The sequence below is a fragment of the Elephantulus edwardii genome, unplaced genomic scaffold (genome assembly GCF_000299155.1).
Source record: "Elephantulus edwardii isolate Elephantulus edwardi_28Jun2011 unplaced genomic scaffold, EleEdw1.0 scaffold00041, whole genome shotgun sequence".
Taxonomy (NCBI): domain Eukaryota; kingdom Metazoa; phylum Chordata; class Mammalia; order Macroscelidea; family Macroscelididae; genus Elephantulus; species Elephantulus edwardii.
In genome coordinates, this window is record NW_006399791.1 from 1,173,453 (window position 1) to 1,189,744 (window position 16,292).

The following is a 16,292-nucleotide window of genomic DNA, read 5'->3' on the forward strand; positions in this document are numbered from 1 at the left end:
ATTGATACAGTCACTGGGGCAATGGGAGTTGGTGTGTCAGAGCTAGAATTAGTGGAACTGACTCAGGACAAGGCAGGCCACTCAATGGCACATAACAACACCCCACACACACCTCCACCCCAACACACTGATTTTACATCCTCTTTGCAGGGAGCCCTGGTGGCTTAATCTGTAGGGAGTTACATTGTTAACTCAAAGGCCCAGCCTCTCTGGTGGTTCAAATCCACTAGCTGTTCTGTAGGAGAAAGACAGAAAGTCTCTCCCAGTGCAATTTATAGCCTCTGAAACCCAGTGTAGAGTCTGCTATGAGTTATTTTGAGGAGAAGGCACGATCTTTGCAAATCGGTGGTTAATGGTATCAAGTGTGTGCTCTGAGTCTTTCAGGCTTTGTTTGCTTTTCATAATCAAAGAGAATTAAAAACAAAACAATAACCATCCTAAATATGCTGCTATATGTTGACATATAGGAAGCTCTGGTGACCTAAGGGTAAGGAGTTGTGTTATCAACCCAAAGTCACGCTGATTGTATCTCTGGGAGAAAGATGAGCAATTTCCTCTTGCGTGAGTTACAGCTTCTGGAAGCCTGCTGGAGGGTCAGGTATGGGTTAGTTCCTTCCAGACAGCACATAACCACAACTGCTTCTATAGCAAATTAGCACAAACCCAACACCTTATCATAGCACAAAGTTACTACCTCACAGTTCTAGAGGTCAGAATCCTGGAATGAATTTACTGGCTAAAATCAGTCTTCATGGCCATACTCCTTTCCTGAAGTCATAGGAAAGAATCAATTTCCTTGCATTTTCCAGTTTCTAGAAGTTGCCTACATTCCTTGATTCATGGTCTGTTTCTCCATCTTCAAAGCCAACAGTGTAACATTGTCAGTTACCTTTCTGACTCTTTCTCTTCTCTTTCAAGCTATTTTAAAGGACTTCACTTTGAGATTGTATGGACCTACCTGACTAATCTCTTAAGGTCGACTGATTAACAACCTCAATTTCAATTGCCATAGTAATTCCCCCTTGCCATGTTCCACTGATACACCGACATGTTTATTCACATGTCTTGAGAGTTGGCATGTGAACATTTTGGGAATCTATTACTCTCCCTTCAAAAGCAATTGATAACGCCTTTGTCAGTGACTTGATGCATATCACCTAAAACCATTATTTTGAAGACCAGAGTCTTAGCTCTTGACTTAATATCTCCTAGGACTTTTAAAGCCAGTGATCTGACTTCTAAAAAGAAGACTTTTTAAAAAGAAATGGTGTGAATGGAAAGCTACCAGGTATTGTGCAATGTGTTATTGCTTAACAATGAACCAATTGTGGAGTAACAAAATACTTTTGGAAAGCCCAAATGGATGTTGGAAGAAAAATAACTCAGAGATGAAAAAAAGTTTCAATTTCACATTTCCAAAGTTGATTTTTCCCCCCTCAGGCATGTGGACTATACTACATTCCCCTCTTTGGGCTCTGATTTCTTTATTGGAAATGTAAGCTGGACAATGACTAGGGATGATACGAGAATTGATGCCTTTGAGCTGTGGTGTTGGAGAAGAGTATTGAATATATCATGGACTGATAGGAGACCAAACAGATTCATCTTGAAGAGGGTGAAACCAGGCTGCTCCTTGGAGGCAAAGATTCTGAAGCTGTCTGACATACTTTGGACATGTTGCGAGGTGGGATCAGTCCTTGGAGAGGGACGTCATGCTTGAGAGAGTGGAGAGACAGCACAAGAGAGGAAGACCCTCGATGAGATGGATTGATTCAGTGCCTGGGGTAATCGGGGTAGGTGTGTCGGAGACAATAAGGTTGGCTCAAGATAGAGCAGAATTCAGAGCTGTTGTATGTAGGGTCGCTATGAGTCATAACAACAACAACAATGCAGATATATGTCTATGCAACATTATTATATAATCTTTTAAGTGTGGTAGAGCGCATATATATAACAAAACACTTGCATTTCAAGCATTCCTATGTGCGCAATTCCATGTCATTAATTAATTATATTTGACATATGTGGACATAACTATCTTCCAATCTTTTCTATCACTCTTAACAGAAACTTAATTCCCCTTAAACACTTATTTTTTGCTTTTGTAATAAGTGTGTATGTATGAAAACATTTGCCATTCATCTACCTTCACATGTGCAGTTAGCCCATCAAACAAACAAAAGCCAAACCCACAGCCGTCAAGTCAGTTGCCAGCATGGCGCCTTTTCAGTGGGCTGAGAAGGCTGTCACTGTAACACATCACTTGGATTGCCGTAAAGCGTTCGCTGATGGATTTAGTTCATTTCCCCTGTTGCTGAAGTTGGCCACTACCAAACAAAAGGTCCATTTCTCTCCCTCACGATTCTCACAGCCCAGTTATAGGGCCTGGGCAGGTAATCGGGTAATTACAGCGAGACAGGGCTGGTAGCACAAGTGCGAGCTGTGAACCTGACTCACCCTGGGGTGCAGCCTGCTCTGGGGGGAGCTGTTCTGACTCCAGGTGCTGATTGTGGAGGGTTTTTGGCATCTCCCAATATAGACTCTAGAAACCATGATCTAAGGGGTGCTTGTGTGTGTGGTGGGGAGCAGGGTGGGTGGGCTGAGGCCTCCCAGTGACCTGATCAGTGCTTTCATCAGATTGCTGGTGACCCTGAAGGGTGGGTCAAGGATACAGAGGAAGGGCCTTTCCTCGGTCACCTGTCAGGAGACAGGAAACTTCTATTTGCTTCTGTTTGATCTTCTCTTTCCATATAACAAAGCAGGTGCCACCTCAGCCAATCTCATGACTCTGTGTCCAGAAAACCACCACCCTCCTCGACATGTGGCTATCATCTTTCTCATTTTCAACAATTTCTCGACCCATGTGTGCATTCTTCTAGCCTCTTCAACTGGGACCTGAGGGTTTACTTTTCCCAGCAGTCAAATGGGTCATTGAAAAAGAACAGTTCTTCTTGCATTCCCCAATAAAGCCTCCTGGCATTTGAGAAGGGAAGCAGGGGAAGCAGGACTCAGGGGGTTCAGAGCATCACTTTTCAGCCGAGTTAACCAAAGTGTGGTGTCCCCTTTCCCATCGTCCCTGCTTGTGTCCATACGGGTACCGGTCAGAGAGCCTCTTTCTGTCTTAATGAGAGTCAGCCTCCACACCCTCCCCAGCCCACTTGCCCTTCCCGGGACACAGGCCACATTCACCAGGACCTGCTCAGTCCAGGCCCTGCGCAGAGTTTATGAAAGGCGTTTTCACTTGGATTAAACAGGCGCTGTGTCTGCGTGTGGCGTGAGAGCAGGAGAGAATGAATCAGTTCAACTCCGGGCAAAGATTTTAGGTGTTGTGTTTGTCCCATGCAATTACATAAACAAACCAGAACTCATTAAAAAAAAAAAAGCTGGGGGCGGAGGCGGGGGCGGGGGTGTGTGTGGGGGAGCTGAGATGCAAGTCCCTGGGATGATCTAAACAGTTTAGCACATTTTCCATACATTAGACCTTAGAAAGGGTTGAGCGCTGCCCTCTCACCACCGACTCCGAGTCCAAAGGAATGCTTGAGGTTTTACATTTCTGTTTGTGGTACAGGAAAAGGGTTATGATCTGAGGGCTTCATTCAGTGAAATAACATTGCTTTTATACATATTTGCTTCACGAGGCGGGCAGGAGTTGGAAGCGACTGTTCTGAAACATTAAAGATTTGTTGGCAGAAGGGAAAGGGATTTTTTTTTTTATTCCTCCCTTTCCCCTCCCTGCTGAGGAGAAACAGTTCTAAGAGGAGTTACTTTGTAGTTTTAACTCATATTCAAATCCTCCCAGTCGTTGGTCCCCCACGACGCCCTGAGTCCTGGTGTGGAGGGACTTCTCATGACTCTCCCTCCAGCTGAAACTCCTTAGTCATGAGTTTGCAGAAGAAGATCTTCCCTCGATGGGAGAGCGGTAAGTGGAGCTGCCTGGCCTGTCTCGGGGGATTTGGGGAGGTGGGATTGGAGGGTCTGACTCTTTTTGATGCCCTCCCGGAGGAGTGGAAGGATGGCGTCAGTTCATCAGCAGCACAATGTGTCCCTGAGTGTGTGTAGGCACGTGTGTAGATGTGAGGGTGTGTGTGTGTGTATGTTGTATAGGAGTCTGAGAGCATGTGTGTGCATGAGGAGGTGTGAGTTTGTGTGTGCACTCACATGTGTGTGAGAGGGTGTGTAAACGCAGATGTATGAGTGTGCGTGTGTGGAGCAGCAGGGCACAGTCCCCATCTGCCTGGGGTGTCTTTGCTGAGCGCGTACTGTGCTTGTAGAGGGGTGAGTGGAGTCTAGCAGGACCCCAGGCGTGGAGGCGGGATGAGTCAGCCCTGGAAGCAGCAGCGGTTTCTCCGAGTCCCCACTTCCTCTGGGAGTGCCCTGGGGGCAGAAGCATCCATGTCCCGGTGCCTTAGCTGTGAGGTCTCCCGTCAGTTCCATGCTGTTTTCTTCTTTATGGCACGAACAGAAGGGGGAGCTGTAAGTCTCTGCAAAGTGAGGAAGAGTGGAGTGCAAGTCTCCGGCACAGAGGGGGATCCCTGATCCCCATGCGCCCCGAGAACTGGGAGTTGCCTGGGCACACTGGCTAGACACCCCACCTTCTTGCAAGTGCAGCCCACCTGGTTATTTGCTTCTGAAACACAAACAGGCACCTTGAGAAAAGGGCTTGAACTGCTTTGCCCAGCTTTTAAAGTCGACATTGGCGGAACCTCAGCTCTGTTGTAACTTTGGCATATGAAAGTCAACACATGGTTTTCTTTAAAAAGGAAAATGAGGCAAGTCAAAGGCGCGTTCTGACATTTTCAGCCCCGAGGAGAGACAGCAAGAACCCGGAATGGGATCGGTTAGGTTAGGTTGCATTAAACATCCTCTGAACTCGGAGGAAAGTCAGGGGAGGGTGGGGACCAGGGCTGGGGGTCTGGCTGCCTGCCCGGGGTGGGGCGGGGGGAGCGAATCTTGGCTCTGAAAGTCACCAGCTACTTGATCTTGGGGAACTTTTTCAGCATCTCTTTTGGCTCAGTTTCTTCATTTGCAAAATGGGGATAATAAATTCCTACCTTGCAGGACCGTGGAAGCATTAAGTGAGGTGAAGCTTGTGCAATGCCCTGGACTGCAGATGTGCAAGAGAGAGAACGTGCCCATGCCCCAGGCAGTCGTTTGCCCATACTGACATAGCAATCATCCCATTGTACCTGGAGCTAACGCTTCCCTCACAGTGCAAGGTAGCCTGGTATCTCTCCCTTACAGAAGGTCTCTACTGGGCATAAAATGTATAGATGTGTTTGCTTATACTGGGGAATCTTGTAGGACAGGACTTGGCCCGGGGTTTAGTAGGTGCCTGGATGATCGGTGAAAATGGTTCACTCACTTTTGGTGGCTGGGATTCGAAGTCAACTTGTCGGCATCAGCTTTGGTTTTGGTTTGGTTTTTGTGCCACTTCCTGTCCTGGGTTGCCTGTCTGTCTTGGGTGGTTGCCCTGGTAACAGACTGAGGCAGAGATCTGTGTGTAGGAAATTCACTGGAAAGAGGACTGAAGCGGAACTGGGCAGCTGGAGATGCTAGGCTGTGAGGCAGTTACAACATAGGTCTCAGCTGATTCCTGGAGACTTGTATTCCTGCACTGACCAGTGGCAGGTATTGGCCTGTCCTGTGGCCAGAGTGTAATCCTGGAGAAGGCAGGTATGTTTGGGTGCGGACAAAGCTTAGATGAAGAATTGATGCTTTTGTGTAGTAGGAATATTGAACATAAGTAGCCTGTTAGAAGAATTAATAAATCCATCTTAGAGCAACCAACAAAATCAAATACAACTCTTCGGTGCTGGGGTGGTGAGACTTTATTTAAATTGGATACAGTGACAGGAAAGAATAGCCTGGTTCAGAGGGCAGAGAGTCAGTGAAAATGAGGGAAACTCTCAATGAGATGGCTTGATGTGATAGCTTCAACGGTGGATCAAACATACTGATGATGGTGAAGATAGTTCAAAACCAGTGTGTTGCTCTGTTACACAAAAGTTTGACACGAGTTGTAGCTGATTACCTGGCACTTACCACTACCAACAGCAGCAGGAGAAAGAACAATTCAAAGAGAAGGACTGTCAGCAGACAACATTTTTAACAGCTGGTTGGCTCCAGTGCTGGGAAACTAACTGGATGATCCCCTATAACATTCACCCAATAACTTTGTTTCTTTTGTTAGGATGACATTTTCCCATGAATTCACAGACTGCATATAAGATTTTGACCACTATATCTGTAGGGTTCAACTCAGTGCCCTTTCTATGTGTGCTCACTCAATTTACTCAATGAACTTTTACTGAGCATCTACTATATGCTTGACAGTGGCTGGCTGGGCGATAGTATGAACAAGAAATGGGTGGTCCCTGTCTTTAACTTGTATAAGGTAGATATCTTTTTAAAAGCAAATAAACAAAGATATAATTGTGACAAGTATTTTTAAGTGGGCCAATATAGAGAATTGCTGGGAGGATTGTGCTTGGAGAGGTGATATTTAAATTGACATGTGACAGGTGAGAAAGAATATCTAGTTAAATGAAGAAGATGGAGAAGGATATTCTAGACAAAGGGACAGTATCTTTGATGGATTCTCTACCTGGGTCCTGAAATAAAAAGATGTTGGTTTATTAAAGGAAATGAAAAATATTCAAAGAGATAGAGCAAGACCTTAGGATGGCATTGTTGTTGTTGTGTACCATAGAGTTGGAACCAACCCATAATTGACCCTCTAGCGGGTTTCAGAGGGTGTTAATCGTACGGGAGGAGATTGCCCAGCTTTCTCTTGCAGAGCAGCTAGGGGATTCGAACTGTGTGCCTTCAATAGTGGAAAGAAATTAGAGGTTTTGAGAAAACCTAATTTGTCTGCTAAAAAGCCAAATTGATGAGGAGAGGAAAATGGTTGGGGTGGAAGAAGACTGAATGGAGGGAGGTGTCCACGTCATTGAGGTGAGAGAGGAGGGCAGCCTGGACTACAGTGGACTCTGAGGGTGGGGGGAAGAGCACAGATTCCTCATGGATCTTGGAGCTGAGACCACAAGGCATACGGATGGATGGAGTGTACAGAAGGAGAGAGAGAAGACCCAGAGTGAACCTTGGCTTTCTGTGTCAAGTAACTAGGTGGATAGTGGTGTCTTACATACAAATGGAAATGCTTTTAAGGAATCCAAATTTGGAGGAGAAGGATCCCAAATCCAGTGTTAGACATGTTAAAAGGAGTTTATTTGTGAATATTCAAATAGAAAAAAAATGTCTGGAATTCATAGGGAAGACTGGAATAAGGAATAAAACTGTTTATTGATTGAGTGACTATTGGCTGGGATTGGTCTGGAATCAATAGTTTTCAAATGTTATTTTAGCTATGAATGCTTTCTGCAAATAAAATGCAATGCAGTATTCAGTGTGTAAAAGAAAAACATGTTAACAAACAAGCAAAATTAGGGTTAAAACCTAAGCAGGTGACATACCTGCCTGCTTCTGACTACAGATACAGCCTCTCGGGTTCTGTGGACCATCGTCTGAGAACCACTGATGGCCTGGAAATGCCTTACAGCCACAATCACCTGTGACGTCTGCAGGAGGAAATGTTACAACATCCATAATGGAGGGAGAAAGAGAGCTACAATGTGGCCTCAACCAAATAGTCTGTAAATGGGGATACTTACTTCTTCTTAGAAAAGGTGTCTCTATCACTGAGCTCAGCATCTCACTGTTACTCAGAATAAACTCGTATGTGTTCAAGACTTTACAAAAGGCACTCTTTGCAGGCTTTGTCTTCCTGAGAGAGAGGCAGGTGCTCTCTGAGTTGTTTGTCAGATGAGGAAACCGAGGCTCAGTGGGCATGTGATTGTCCAAGACAAGGGAATAGCTACTGGACAGAGATGGGCATGAAGCCCAGGTTCCAGACTACCGGCTCAACAACATGCATTGTATGCTAACTACAATAAGCTATCACATAACTCAACTATTTATTGAAGTCTATGATCTCACTGTGAGTTGAGTATGACCCATAATGATCCTATAAACAGGTGACCTGAACCTTGTCCCATCCACACTATACTCATAATCTCAGACACATTAGAACACATTGCTGAAGTCACTGTGTCAGTTGGTCAGTCTGTTAGAGGTCTTCCTCTCCTTTGTGGACCCTCCATCTTTTCAAGCATGACGGCCCTTTCCAAGGAACAGCCTCACCTAGTTCTGCGTCCAAAGTATCAAAGATGAAGCTTTGCCATCTTTGCCTCCAAGGAGCACTCTGGCAGCACCTTCTCCAAGACATATCTGCTTGGAAGGAACAAAAAAATGACTATAGAAGATGATATCGGCCCTCAAAGGATGTTTTAGTTGATAATTTAGTTGGGAAGTGGATCAGTTTCCTATTGTTGTTGTCACAAAATAGCACAAAGTATCTTAAAGAAAGATAGCATGCTTGGAAAAGTGTGTTGTTATTGTTGTTGTGGGCTGTCAGGTCAGAACTGTCTCATAGCTGACCCTCCTGGGGCAGTAAATCACACGGGAGGAGAGTGCTCATCCATCTCACGGAGCACCTGGTGGATTTGAACCGTGTGCCTTTCGATTGTAGTGCAGCTTCTTACCAGCAGGCCACCAGAACAATCCTTGAACGTGTATAGGGCTAACAATAAAAGAGGAAGATCTTCAAAGAAATGGATTGACACAGTGTCTGTAACAATGGACTTAAAGAATCAGAGAATGTGACCAGAGTACAAGATCAGAAACAAAAGTTCTGCTACTCATAGTGTTGCTATGAGTTAGAGATGAGTCGTCGGCACCTAAAAGTAGCTTAAAACATAACATTTCTTATCATTGTGGAGAGCAGAAGTCCACATAGGTCTTGATGAGCAAGAATCAAGAGATTAGAAGGCTTCAGGGAATAAGCTATTTTTATGAAAATAATAAGCTATTTTTCGAGCTTCTGGGGGTTCCTTATGTTCCTTGGCCCATCATCCTCTGTTACGCCAAATCCTGCTTCGGTCAACACCTCTTTCCCCCCCAACTCTGCCTGTGTTCCCCTTAAAAGGACCCTTGTGATTGCACTGGGCCTACCCAGATGATCCAAATTAATCCTCCCAAGATCCTTAATGGAATCACATGTGCAAAGTCCCCTTTTGCCACATAAGACAATGTGATTCACAGGTTGGGGGGATTAGGATATAGACTACAAAAGGATAATATGGTGGTAATTTATGAGAACTGAACTCAGGGAATGTTCTTCAGAATGGTATCAGTTTTAGTGAAACTTGAAGGAGGTGTTTAGGGAATGCTTCATGGACTTTGAGGATTTGAGTAGATTTAGAAAATGAGGAGTGAGGGCCATGGAGGGGGTGTTCAGCTCAAAACATGTAAGACTTTGTATGTTGAGATGAGGGAGAGAGGAAAAGGCAGAGAACACATGAGCTTGATGGGAGTTGACCCCTCCAGTGGGTTTTCAGAGGCAGAGAATAACACATGAAGAGATTACCCATCTCTCCCCCATGGAGCATCTGATAGATTTGAACTGCCTAACTTCGCGTAGGACCAGGATACAGAGGGATAGGATGACAAAGTGAGGATTGTTGAGCAAATGAATGTACAATAAAGTGTTCCTTAAGATATTAAGTTGGGATTGAGTTGAGAAGGGACTGTGGTGGGGAGTTGGAGGTGGGCTTAGGAGTTAGGTGCACAGTAAGAAATGTGAGATGGGGGTTTGGAGGTGGCTGTAGGGACCAGAGAGGGATTTTCACAAATTGTATGAAGAGAAGAATAACTGGGACTGGGTACCAGGTGAGACGTCGGAGAGGAAGGGACCAAGCCCAAGTGCGTTGTTGCCACTGACCAAAAGAGAAATAGAGATCTGAGGACTTAGAGCTGAAGTGAGACTTTATACCACAAGGATTTGTCAGCTCACCTCATGAATTGGGATCAGGTTTACAGACCAAGGGAAGGATGCTCTTAACTAAAATCTATGGTTGGATCAAAGCAAGCAGCAGTTTGACATGTTTTCTTCTAATCTTCAGCTGCAAATATACCAGCTCTAGAAGTTGAGCTGTTAGAAGATTGAAAACAAGAGATGCATCTGTCCAGCAAAGAAACTCTGACACAGAGGTGGCTCTCAGATAAGCCCCTTTCCATATCTGGGACTCAGAGTCCCTTCCATAAAGCGGATGGAAGGGCGTTGGACTAAACATAACTTCTCCCCACTCTACCATTTCACGAGCGCAGATTCGAAACGAGTGACCCTGATGATTGGTTGTATCATCAGTAGTAATCTGGTCATGTGATCTCCCTCACTTCCACTTCCACCCAGGTGCTTCCAGGTTCAGGATGATGAGGCCCAAGACACACCAGTGGGGACTCACCTAGTTATTAGAGGGATCTTTGTGACTCTTCATAATCAGTGATCAGCAGTGAGAGGCTAGACGCTATAGGGCCACGGAGTGGGAAGTGGAGTTCATGGAAAAGTCCACTGACCCACTTCTCCTTGTCCTCAATATCTACCTCAGAGAAGTCCACCAGAGTTTAAAAAGTAAAAACCACATGAGATGTGATTAGACATCATTGTTAATAAAGATCTTGATAATATTTCCCAGGACAAAATGAGAAATCTGAAGCTCGGGAAGGGAGGGTGGCTTATCCCATCATGCAGCCAGTTAGCAGCAGGCTTGAAATAAGAACTCAAGCCAGTGCATGCTCTTTTCAGTGTGCAGCAGGCACTTTGCCATTTGTGGCTTGTATGTGCAATACACAAGCATGGTTGCTAGCTAGTGACGATCACCTATCTGTGTATTTGGAGTCCCTGGTTGGCGTTGATAATTAACACGCTCATTTTCTAACAGAAAGGTTGGTGGTTCTAGTCCACCCAGAGCATCTTGTATGAAAGAACTGGCATTCTATTTCAGAAAAATCAGCTATTGAGCATTTTTCTTTAATTTCAGAAAAATCAGCTCTCTGGAGCATAATTGTACATAGACACACGTGGGGTCATAGTGAGTAGAAGTGAACGCCATAGCAATTAAAAAAAGAAAATCTGTATGTCTGTATTTTACCTGTGTATACATCTAGAGCTCGAGTAGCCTGGTGGTAAAGAGTTACACTGCCAACCTAAAGGCAGGAGGTTCGAATCTACCAGCTGTTCCACGAGCACTCTCCTCATATACGATTTACAGCTTCTGAAAACCCACTGGAGGTGGGAAGGTCAGCTGTCAGCTGTTTCCATGGTACATAACAACAGTAACGTGCATCTCATGGTGAAAGGAGCTCTGGTAGTGTAGAGTATCATGTATCACTGCTAACCAAGAGGTTGGTGGTTTGAATCCAGTAGCTGCTCCTTGGGAGAAAGATGGGTAGCCTCTTTCCATTAGAATGTAAAGCCTTGGAAAACCCATGGAGGATCTGTATTTGGTCTATGAATATGGCAATAAATATTTCCCTCTGCCTTCTTCCTTCCCTTACTCCTCCCCTGCCTTTTTCTCCTCTTTCTTTTCCTTTCCTTATTCCTTCCTCTAATAGCTATTGTTGTTGCCCATCTTTCTCCCGTGGACAAGCTGGTAGATTTATATTGCATACCTTTGGATTGACAGCCCAATTCCTTAACACTAAGCCACCAGAGCTCACTCTAACATTTTTTTTCTGAGTATAGTGTACTTTATTGATCATATCTGACAAGATGGGCTGTCTAAGCCCCTCTCCTTTCTCTGGGGGACCAGATGGAAACTATGTCAAGGATGTGAGATTCTAAGTGTTGGGGGCAGGAGGATCAGTCTGGGTCAAGGACTCCCCAGCAGCTGAGGGTCTTTCTCTCTTCTAGGGCTATTACTGGGGCTGGTGGTCCAAAGGACTCTTATTCATTGGAAACCATGTGAATTATCAGGTCATATACTCAGTTTTTTTTGACGCCTTTGAGCTGTGGTGCTGGAGAAGAGTGTTGAATGTACCATGGACTGCCAAGAAAACAAACAGATTCATCATAGAGAGGATTAAGCCAGGCTGCTCCTTGGAGGCAAGGATTCTGGGGCTTCGTCTGACATACTTTGGACATGTTTTAAGGAGAGACAGGTCTTTAGAGAGGGACATCATGCTGGATAGAGTAGGGGGACAGCGCAGGAGGGGAAGACCCTCTATGAGGTGGACTGATTCAGTGACTGGGGTACTCGCGATGGGTGTGTCGGGGGCAATGAGATTGGCACAGGATAGAGCACGGTTTAGGGCTGTTGTACATAGGGTCACTATGAGTCGCAAATGACTCGACGGCATGTAACAACAACAACAACAACAACATACTCAGTTGCTATAGCCAAATTCATACCAGGAACTGAGTTTGACAAAGTGGTCGTTCAGGATAATGCCAGTCCCAGCATCCATCAAAGGTGTCAGAGTGGGTGATGCTGTTAAAGTCACAGGAGACAACCTGCTTTTCAGTGTATCCCAGTATGCCCTTAGGGGGGCCTTCTGAGGCCTGCTTTACTACTTTTTTGATGTCATTGTATTTGGTAGCTTTCTTCAGATGGCAGATCAGATCCACAACTGACACATTGGGGGTGAGGACCCAGAAAGCAATGCCAGTAAGTTTCCCATTTAGCTCATGGATTACCCTGCCCATGGCCTTGGCAGTGCCAGTAGGTGCAGGGATGATGTTCTGGACAGTTCCATGGCCATCACACCACCGCTTTCCAGAGGGGCCATCCACAGTCTTCTGGGTGACAGTGATGGAATGGGCTGTGGTCATGAGTCCTACATTGCCAAAGATGTCATGGATTACCAGCGAGGCCAAGCAGTTAGTGATGCAGGAGGCATTTCTGACAATCTTGAGAGAGTTATCATACTTCTTATGGTTCATACCCATCACAAATATGGGGGCTTCAGCAGAAGTAGAGATGATTACCTGTTTGGCACCACCCTTCAAGTGAGCCCCAGCCTTCTCCAAGGTTGTGAAGACACCAGTGGACTCCACCATAGACTCAGCACCAGCCTCCCTTCACTTGATGTGGGCGGGGTCTCGCTCCTGGGATATCGTGATGGCTTTCCCATTGATGACCAGCTCCCCCTTCTCAGCCTTGACAGTGGCATTGAACTTGCAGTGAGTGGAATCATACTGGAATGTATAGACTATGTAATTGAGGTCAATGAAGGGGTCATTGATGACAACAACATCCACTTTACCAGTGTTAAAAGCAGCCCCGATGACCAGGCGTCCAATGTGACCAAATCCATTTACTCCGACCTTCACCATTGCGTCTCAGGGATGTGGCTGAGGCTGCAGGAGAAAAGAGGGAAATTTGTCAAGTGATGAGGAACAGAGAGGCCAGAGCTCACTTCTAATAGTTGTTGTGTACTCTCGAGTCAGAAATGACCCATAGCTGGCCCTCCAGTGGGTTTTCAGAGGCTGTAAATGGCACAGATGGAGACTGCCGATTTTTCTCCTGCTGAGCAGCTGGAGGATTCAGATTGTGTACCTTCTCATTGGCCGCACAATTCCTTATCACTAAGCCTCCAGAGCTCCCTCCCTTTATAGTAGTTAACTCATATCAGCATGGCTTTCTCTGGACGGTGCCTCATCCCCAGGGCCCGTAGCTATTAGAGCAAGGGAGTCATTGTTTCTGGTACAAGATCTCTATTCTCTAGGTGACACTTTGAGCCCCACAATGAACCTGAGGGTTGGCAGCTCAAAGGCACCCAGCAAGATATGGCAGACAGGCTTGGGCATCTACTCCTAAAAAGAATACAGACGAGAACAGTGTCTCGAACATTTCTGTTCTTTAACACGTGGGACCATCACAGTGAGCTGTGCCAGGTAATGTGATTGATGAAAGAGCTACAGAGATGTTAAATATCTTCCCTGGCATCAAGGGTTTTATAAGACAACTCTTGGGTGATAGAGACCAGCAAGAAATTACTCGGGAGGGGGGGACCAGAAGGACAGCTCCTAATTTAATTTGTGAGTTGGGAAAGGAATATCAGGGAAGACTTCCTGGAAGAGGTGACACTGAGCAACACTCAGAAGAACACATACGAGTTAACCAAGAAGCAGAGGCTGGCGAGTCCTGTGGTAGGAAAAGGCATTGTGTGCAGGGTTGCAGAATTCCGGGAAGGCACAAAGAAGCATGTGGAATGAACTTCAAGTGATTTCTCCTCGATGGATTGTAGGGAGCGTGTGGGAGACAAACCCATGACCTTGGGCAGGGATTGAACATTTTTACATCTTGAATAAGTCACGTCATGACAATAACAAATTAAGAGAGGAAAGCAGGGATTTCTTCATCTTTAAAAATGCTGCTTTCAGAGGCAAGCCAGGAAGCGGCATTCCGTTGATAATTGTGTGGGCAGAACGGCTGAAAAGTGGGATGAATAATGGCCTTGCATGGACTAGCGCGCTCCACCTAGGCCTGGAGCCCTGGGTAGGGGCGAGCGCTCAGGAGGGGGCCCGGGGCCCTGGCTGGGCCACAAGTGAGCTGTCAGAGCCAGAACAGACAGGGAGCTCAGTTGCGTCCACGCCCGCCCTCGTAAAAGGCAAGACCCCAAACTGAACGCTTTATGCTTGCCAAAATCTAGCTCAGTGGAAACATTCGGACCTGCTCCTCCCTCTGGGTACTCATTAATACCTGGCCTTTTCCCTTTGCCAGGCAGTCTGGGGTGGACAGGATGTGTGCTGGGCAAGCCAGACTGGTCTTGGACTTAGAAAGCATCACCTAGATGCTTGAACAGGGAGCTCGGTGGCCTATTGGTAGAGGCTTCACTACAATCCCAAAGGCACATGATTCAGATCCACCAACTGCTCTATGGGAAAAAGATAGACAATCTCCCCCCATGCAATATACTGGCTCTGAAAACACACTGGGGTCAGCTATGAGTCGGTTCCCACTAGACAGCACACAATCACTGCAACAGATGCTTGACCAGCATGGTGAGCACAGCACTGTCTTAGAACTGAACACATGAAGATTGCTCAAATAGCTGCATATATGTACTGCATATTTATTTATAATTTACTATTTATATTTACAATGATTAAAAATTATCCTAAGGGGAAAACCAAAAAGTATTATTAAGTACTGAGCTTGGTCTTTGAGTGAAGCAAACTTTTTTTTTTGGCTATTAGCAGAAAGGTTGGCAGTTCAAACTCACCTAGTAATGCTTCAAAAGAAAAGCCCGATGATTTGTTCCCATAAAGATTACAGCCAAGAAAATCCTATGGGGAACTTTTACTTTGTTGCTGTGAGTGGGAATCAACCCCATGATGGCAGGTTTGGTTTTGGCTTTATAAGCACTGATCATTCCAGCTCACTTTACTGTTTAACCCTTTCTAAGCCCATTCACTCCAACTCAGAGACCTGCAGGACAGAGTAGAACCGCCCCGAGAGATTCCAAGATAGTAATCTTTATGGTCTAAAATTAAGAAAGGAGTGTTTCAGGGTTGTATTCTCTCTCCATACCTATTCAGTCTGCACGCTTAGCAAATTATTTGAGAAGCTAGATTATATGAAGAAGAATATGACATCAGGATCAGAGGAAAACTCATCAATAACCTGCATTATGCAGATGATACAACCTTGCTTGCTGAAAGCAAGGAGGAGTTGAAGCATTTGTTGCAGAAGATCAAAGAAAGCAGCCTTCAATATGGATTACATCTTAATATCAAGAAACAAAGGTTCTTGCTACTGGATCAATAGGCAGTATCATGATAGATGGAGAAAAGATTGAAACTTTCAGTAACCATCTTACTTGGATCCACAATTAACACCAGCAGTTACTTTACTATCAGAAGTCAGGAAATCAAGAGACACATTGCAGTGGGAAGAAAGCGTGCAGTTAGGGATCTCTCCAAATTATTGAGGAGTAATGATGTCAGTTTGAGGACTAGGGTGCATCTGATTCAGCCCATCGTCTTTCTGATAACTTGCTATGCATCTGAAAGCTGGACAGGATGACAGAATAAGAAATAAGGATGATAGAAGAATTGATGCCTTTGAGCTGTAATGTTGAAGAAGAGCACTGAACATCTCATGGACTGCCAAAAGAACAAACATATATCTTGGAGAAAGTGCAGCCAGAGTGCTCTTTGGAGGCAAGAATGATGATGCACATACTTTGAGCATGTTGCTAGAAGGGGCTATTCCTAGGAGAAGGACATGATGCTGGGAAGGGTGGAGGGTTAGTGAAAGAGCGGAAGACCCTTAACTAGGTGAATTGACACAGTGAGTGCCTCAATGGGCTCTAATGTGTCAGGAAGTGTGAGGATAGCACAGGTTAGGACAGGGGTCAGATCATAGGGTTGCATGGGTCATACTTGATGG

General features: G+C 45.3%; 1 pseudogene; it reads right to left on the reverse strand.

Moving 5' to 3' along the window:
- Positions 1 to 11,842: 11,842 nt before the first annotated feature.
- Positions 11,843 to 13,231, reverse strand: LOC102862794 (annotated as a pseudogene).
- Between the last annotated feature and the right edge of the window lie 3,061 nt (positions 13,232 to 16,292).